This window comes from Daucus carota, chromosome 9 (assembly GCF_001625215.2).
Source record: "Daucus carota subsp. sativus chromosome 9, DH1 v3.0, whole genome shotgun sequence".
Classification (NCBI taxonomy): Eukaryota; Viridiplantae; Streptophyta; class Magnoliopsida; order Apiales; family Apiaceae; genus Daucus; species Daucus carota.
Genome location: NC_030389.2, coordinates 27,805,312 through 27,811,697, shown reverse-complemented (window position 1 = coordinate 27,811,697; position 6,386 = coordinate 27,805,312).

Below are 6,386 nucleotides of genomic sequence, written 5' to 3'. Positions count from 1 at the left end.
GTTTTCATATATATAAATTAAATTCTGCCGAGACCATATTTGAGCGGAGTCCGTAGAGACCATGTATCTTCTCCGTAAGAAATATTATAAAATGTATTGTCTTATAAAATATATGTTCGCATGACCAATATTTTGTTAAATAATTTAAAAAATTATATAAATTTTGCAAGAAAATTATTGCAAAATATATATATATATATATATATATATATATATATATATATATATATATATATATATATATTAAAAACTTGGGATAACTTATATAGTTGAGAAAAGCAAAGAACTCATCTAATCACCATTGAATCGTTGTAATTTAAAGATTTCTAAATAGTATACCATAAATACAAGGACAATGTTGAAATTCAAAGTTATAATATCTTCTTGCATTTAATATTTATATTGAGTAATACAATTTATCAAATCGGATGATTTAGTTACCCTAATTAACTTTAGCTAAGTTATTTTTGTTAACATATTCTAGAGAACAAAAATCGTAATATTATTATTCATGTCTCTCCATTAGTCATATCAATTTTTAATTTTTCATCTTTCTTGCAGGTTTTTTTATACGAAAGAAATGCTCTATAATGATGAATTTTACGAACTATTATGAACTAGCATTCGATGTATTTTTTATTTTTTTTTGAAAAGGAAAATAAATTTCCATTGATACTAAATATCAAAGATACAATATCCGACGGAACAGAGTTTCTTTCATCCACAAAAGTATACCATCTAACCGAAAAGTAAGCTAGTACTCCCGGACGCTTAGACGATATGACCTTTAATGTCCGAAAAGAAAACCCACCAATTGGGCCTCGTTAAAACCCCGCAAAAGTAAAAACCCTATGGGAAAAAAACTCAAGGGGGAAAAAGAGTACCCTACAAAGCAAATATACATCCTTTACAAAGAAATTACAAGATAAAACTCGTATACTCCGATGCTAAAATGATTTGTACACTTATGTCCTTTTCCATCTGCTACCTCTAAAATTCCGTAGAGTGCAATATTTAACATTGAACCTGCAAGATAATATAAACATTAAATAAAAATAGTTAGCGAACACTAAAGATAAAATAGTATGGAAACAATTCAAATACACCAACATTAAATAGTAATTAATTAAAAATAAAAACACGTCAATAAATGACACTTAATTGTGGTCAAAATATTCCACAAACATAACTCATAAAAGAGACAATTAAGCCTTCAATTAAGGCACAATTAACGCTGTTAGGAATCAATAATTTTTGATGATAACATAAACATTTTTGTAACATGTCTTACTTAGAATCTTTATCAAATTTCAGTTGTAATTGTTATATTTCTTGTCTTTGGGAATTATCAACGGATGGGTAGAATAGGATGGCTAATTGTAAATATCCAATGCCATGTAATTTTATCTAAGTGAAGGATGTTCAACTGATGAGATGTAACTATTCAACTGATGAAGACTGGATGATGTTTCAACTGATGAAAATCAAGCATTCAACTGATGACAAAGTGTTCAACTGATGATGCTGAGGAATTCAACTGATGAGACTGGAACAGCATTCAACTGATGGAGTCTGTAATTCATTCAACTGATAAGCCGGGCATTCAACTGATAAAGTCAAGAGCAGTTGAAAGCAACCAGAACTTTCAACTGATGAAGCAAAGAGCAGTTGAAAGTGACTAGAGCTTAAGTCTGACAAATCACATGGATCGAATTACACTAAAATAGACATGGAAGCCTAATTAGGAAAATAAAGAAGAAGCAGAAACATACTTATCTCATGCAGTGCAATCTGGATCAAATCAAGATGATGGTAAAAGATGAAGACATCTCAGAAAGCATGCATAAGACAAAGTTGTGCAGCATTGTTTTTAGATTAGAGTACATTTTGTAATCTAGCTAAAAGCTTTGTAAAACTTGGAGTATATAACCAAGTTAGTAGCATCAGTTGAACTTGTTCAAATTACTTGAGAGAAAAATCTGAGAGTTAGAACTTGTTTGAGTGATGAACCAGCAGCTGTGCGAATTGTAAACAATCCACAGATTCTTCTATAAGAGTGACCCTTTAGTAAGGGTAAGTGAGGGAGAGGTAAGTGGTGTGGTGAGCCAAGGGGAGCCCTTGATGCAAGAAAAGAGAGAAATTGAGAGAAATGCAGGTGTCAATGAAGGGTTTAGTGAACAAGAGTTTCAAGCTGAATACAGATCCATATTGGATAGTGTTTCACTAGACCCTGAGACTTTTACTCATGGGATGTCCTCCATTCAAGATTTTGCCAGACTGGACAATCAAGCAGCTGAGAGGCACCTCAATCTGATTCACACTACATCTTCTATGCTTAGAGCAAAGGAGGCATTTACAGCTCTGCCTGCCAATGCTGGAGATGATTTTCATTATGATGATAGTGATGAAGACCTCAATGATGCTCTTGAGGAATCCCTTGTTGAACAACCTTCAACTTCTCTTCCTTCATGGCTCTCCATGCAGTCTGCCAATGCCACTGTTGTTAGCATGGAGCTGGAAAGGCAAGCCTCAACCATTCTTCAATCACAATCTGGAAGCTCATCCTCCTCTCCAGCCATCTCTGCCACCATTGCCAGTCAAGCTCTGGACAATCTCAAGCTCCACAAGTATCAATCTCTCCACTTTCAGCATGAGATAGAGCATCTCAATTCTCTCATTGCCTCTGTTAAGACTGATCTGACCAAACAAATTGATGAAAAGCTTCCAGCTCAGGTCAAATCAGCTCTTTCTGAATCTGAACAAAAACAACTCCAATTGGAAAAGCAAGTGGAAGCTCTGGAAGGAAATGTCTATATCTTAAACTCTAGAATGGATGAGATGTTGCAGCATCAAAGAATTCAGACTGGACTTCTTCAACATCTTCTTCTTGCCTCTGGTGTTTCACTTCCCAGTCCATCCCCTACACTTGCTGCTAACAAAAAGGGGGAGAAAGAATTACCAACTCCTGCAGAATTGATCAGTCAAATTCCTCCTCCTTTCCACACTGAAAGGGAAAAGCAGAAGATTGCAAGGATGAAAGAATTGGACTCTATTGCAAAGAGAGTGGCTCAACTGGGCAAGAAATCTTCCACATCTTCTACAGCCACCACAGCTCAAATCTCTTTTCCAACCACAACCACAATTCTCAGGGTGATTACACCTGAGATTGTTATCCCTTCCAAGACAGAAAAGGGTGAGCCATCATTTTTGAATGAGTTCAAGCCCATTCTGTTTCCAAACAATTGTGGCTACTCCAAGCCTGGAAAAGACTCAAGCTCAATCTACTTTCCACCAGCCAGGCCTGACAAAAATGAATACAAGCTTTTGGGCCAAGAGATCAAAAGTTACAAAGACTGTGCAGATGTGGCTTTAAAAGCTCATTTTGCCATCATCTACAGAGAAGGCCAGAAGCTGTTTATTGGAACTGGCCATCCTCACTACTCATTTGCAAAAGCTGAAGAGGTGGCCAGAGAATGTGAAAAAGAGGAGTTTGAATCCCAACTCTCTTTGAACCAAATAGAGGTTGATGAAAGGTATGCTATTGAGCTGGAAGAGGAGTTGGCAGCTGAGCTTCTAAATGAGAAAAGATTGCCTCTTGAATCTTCTCCAAAGAAAAAGAGAGTCAAATCTAAAACTAAGATGCCTGAGGCAGCCAAGAGAAGAGAAGAAGTGCCAGAAAAGCCTATCTCAAAGCCTTCTTCTCCAATCAAGGATACCACAGTAGTACATCCAGATGTCAACTTCCATGATGAGCCAATAATGCCAAAGGAGGAGCCAATTGACTTGGAAGATATCCCAATTCCAGCTTTTCTTGTTCAAGAATCTTCTAAGCCAAAGAAGAAAGTCAAGTCTGTGGCTAAGAGGATGGCTAACCCTCCTAAACCTCCAAAAGAACCTGAAAATCCTGATGACTATCTCATCATTGCTAACATTGAAGAAATTTCTGAGTTGGATCTGGAGCTGGATGATCTTCAAGAAGTAAGAGGAATAGAAGCAACTTCAAAGTTACCTGAAAGATTGGTATTCTCTTACAAAAACAAGGGTGATGTCATCTGGCCTCTTCACAGAGTTCTGAATTCTGAGGGATTCAGTTCTCTAACAAAAATATATGGATCTATGAAGAGGACTGGAGGATTTACACCACCTGCAAAGCAAATGGTACTAAAGAGAATCCTTGAGATCAGGAAGGAATGGAACTCAGATGCTAGTCTACAAAGAAGGCTGAAAATTCCCTACACTGGAAAGAAAATTCATCATGAACCTACTCCAGTCATGGAATTTAGGGATAATCAAGGTGTTAGGAGATTTTTCAGACCTAAAGATCAACTCAAGGTTGCTAGCTTGAATACTCTGAAGACTCTCCAATCCAAGCTCAACAGACAAGATAGTGATGAAGAATGGTTCTACAGGATCTTTCAAAAGCAGATTAATATTCTTGAAGAAAAACTTAAGTCCAGAAGAAGAAGATCTTCTAGGAACAAGTAACTGCTCAGTCTAGAGGAGCATAATCATCTGTAATATTTTCTAACTCTAGTATTTAAATTCTGCATTTTATTTTATTAATGTTTTGTTATCATCAAGTGTAGAATTTATGTCTGCATCTTCTCCAGTCATAAATTGGGGGAGATTGTTAGGAATCAATAATTTTTGATGATAACATAAACATTTTTGTAACATGTCTTACTTAGAATCTTTATCAAATTTCAGTTGTAATTGTTATATTTCTTGTCTTTGGGAATTATCAACGGATGGGTAGAATAGGATGGCTAATTGTAAATATCCAATGCCATGTAATTTTATCTAAGTGAAGGATGTTCAACTGATGAGATGTAACTATTCAACTGATGAAGACTGGATGATGTTTCAACTGATGAAAATCAAGCATTCAACTGATGACAAAGTGTTCAACTGATGATGCTGAGGAATTCAACTGATGAGACTGGAACAGCATTCAACTGATGGAGTCTGTAATTCATTCAACTGATAAGCCGGGCATTCAACTGATAAAGTCAAGAGCAGTTGAAAGCAACCAGAACTTTCAACTGATGAAGCAAAGAGCAGTTGAAAGTGACTAGAGCTTAAGTCTGACAAATCACATGGATCGAATTACACTAAAATAGACATGGAAGCCTAATTAGGAAAATAAAGAAGAAGCAGAAACATACTTATCTCATGCAGTGCAATCTGGATCAAATCAAGATGATGGTAAAAGATGAAGACATCTCAGAAAGCATGCATAAGACAAAGTTGTGCAGCATTGTTTTTAGATTAGAGTACATTTTGTAATCTAGCTAAAAGCTTTGTAAAACTTGGAGTATATAACCAAGTTAGTAGCATCAGTTGAACTTGTTCAAATTACTTGAGAGAAAAATCTGAGAGTTAGAACTTGTTTGAGTGATGAACCAGCAGCTGTGCGAATTGTAAACAATCCACAGATTCTTCTATATAAAATCTCATGGGTGGATCATTCAATCCACCCGTATTTTTAATACTTGGTGTTTTTCTGTTTCCTGTGTTCTTAGTGTATTATTCTTGAATCTTTTAAATTTGTAAAAGATTGTATTCAACCCCCCCCTTCTACAATCTTTCTTATAGTTGGTGTAAAATAACAATTGGTATCAGAGCGAGGTTCCCAACAAGCAGGGAAAAAGATCAACACTGCTAGAGAAAGATGGGAAAGAAGGATGCTGGAGTGAAGATTCCTGTTCTTGACAAAGACAACTATTTTCACTCGAAAGTGAGAATGCATCTGCATCTGTTGTCCATTGATGAAAGCTATGTGAACTGCATTGAAAAAGGACCTCATGTCCCCATGAAGGTCTGCACAAGTATTGGAGCTGATGGTGAAGACATGGTAGGTAAGATGATTCCAAAACCTATCCATGAATATTCTCAAGAAGATACTGAAGAAGTGCACAAGGACAAGAAAACCATGAACCTTCTGTTCAATGGTTTGGATCAAGAAATGATTGATAGTGTTATTAGCTGCACAAGTGCCAAAGAAGTTTGGGACACCATCAGGACCATCTGTGAAGGGAATGAGCAAGTAAGAGAGAACAAAATGCAGCTTCTGATTCAACAATATGAGTCATTCCATTTCAAGGCTGGTGAAAGTTTGAGTGATACATTTAACAGATTTCAAAAACTGTTAAATGGTCTAAAGCTCTTTGGAAGAGTATATCAAGTTAAGGATTCAAACTTGAAATTCTTAAGAGCTCTTCCCAAAGAATGGAAGCCCATGACAGTCTCTCTCAGAAATACACAAGAGTTTAAAGACTATACTCTAGAGAGACTGTATGGAACCTTAAAGACTTATGAGCTTGAAATGGAACAAGATGAAGAGATTGAGAAAAGCCAAAAGAAAGGGCATTCATCTGTGGCTCTAG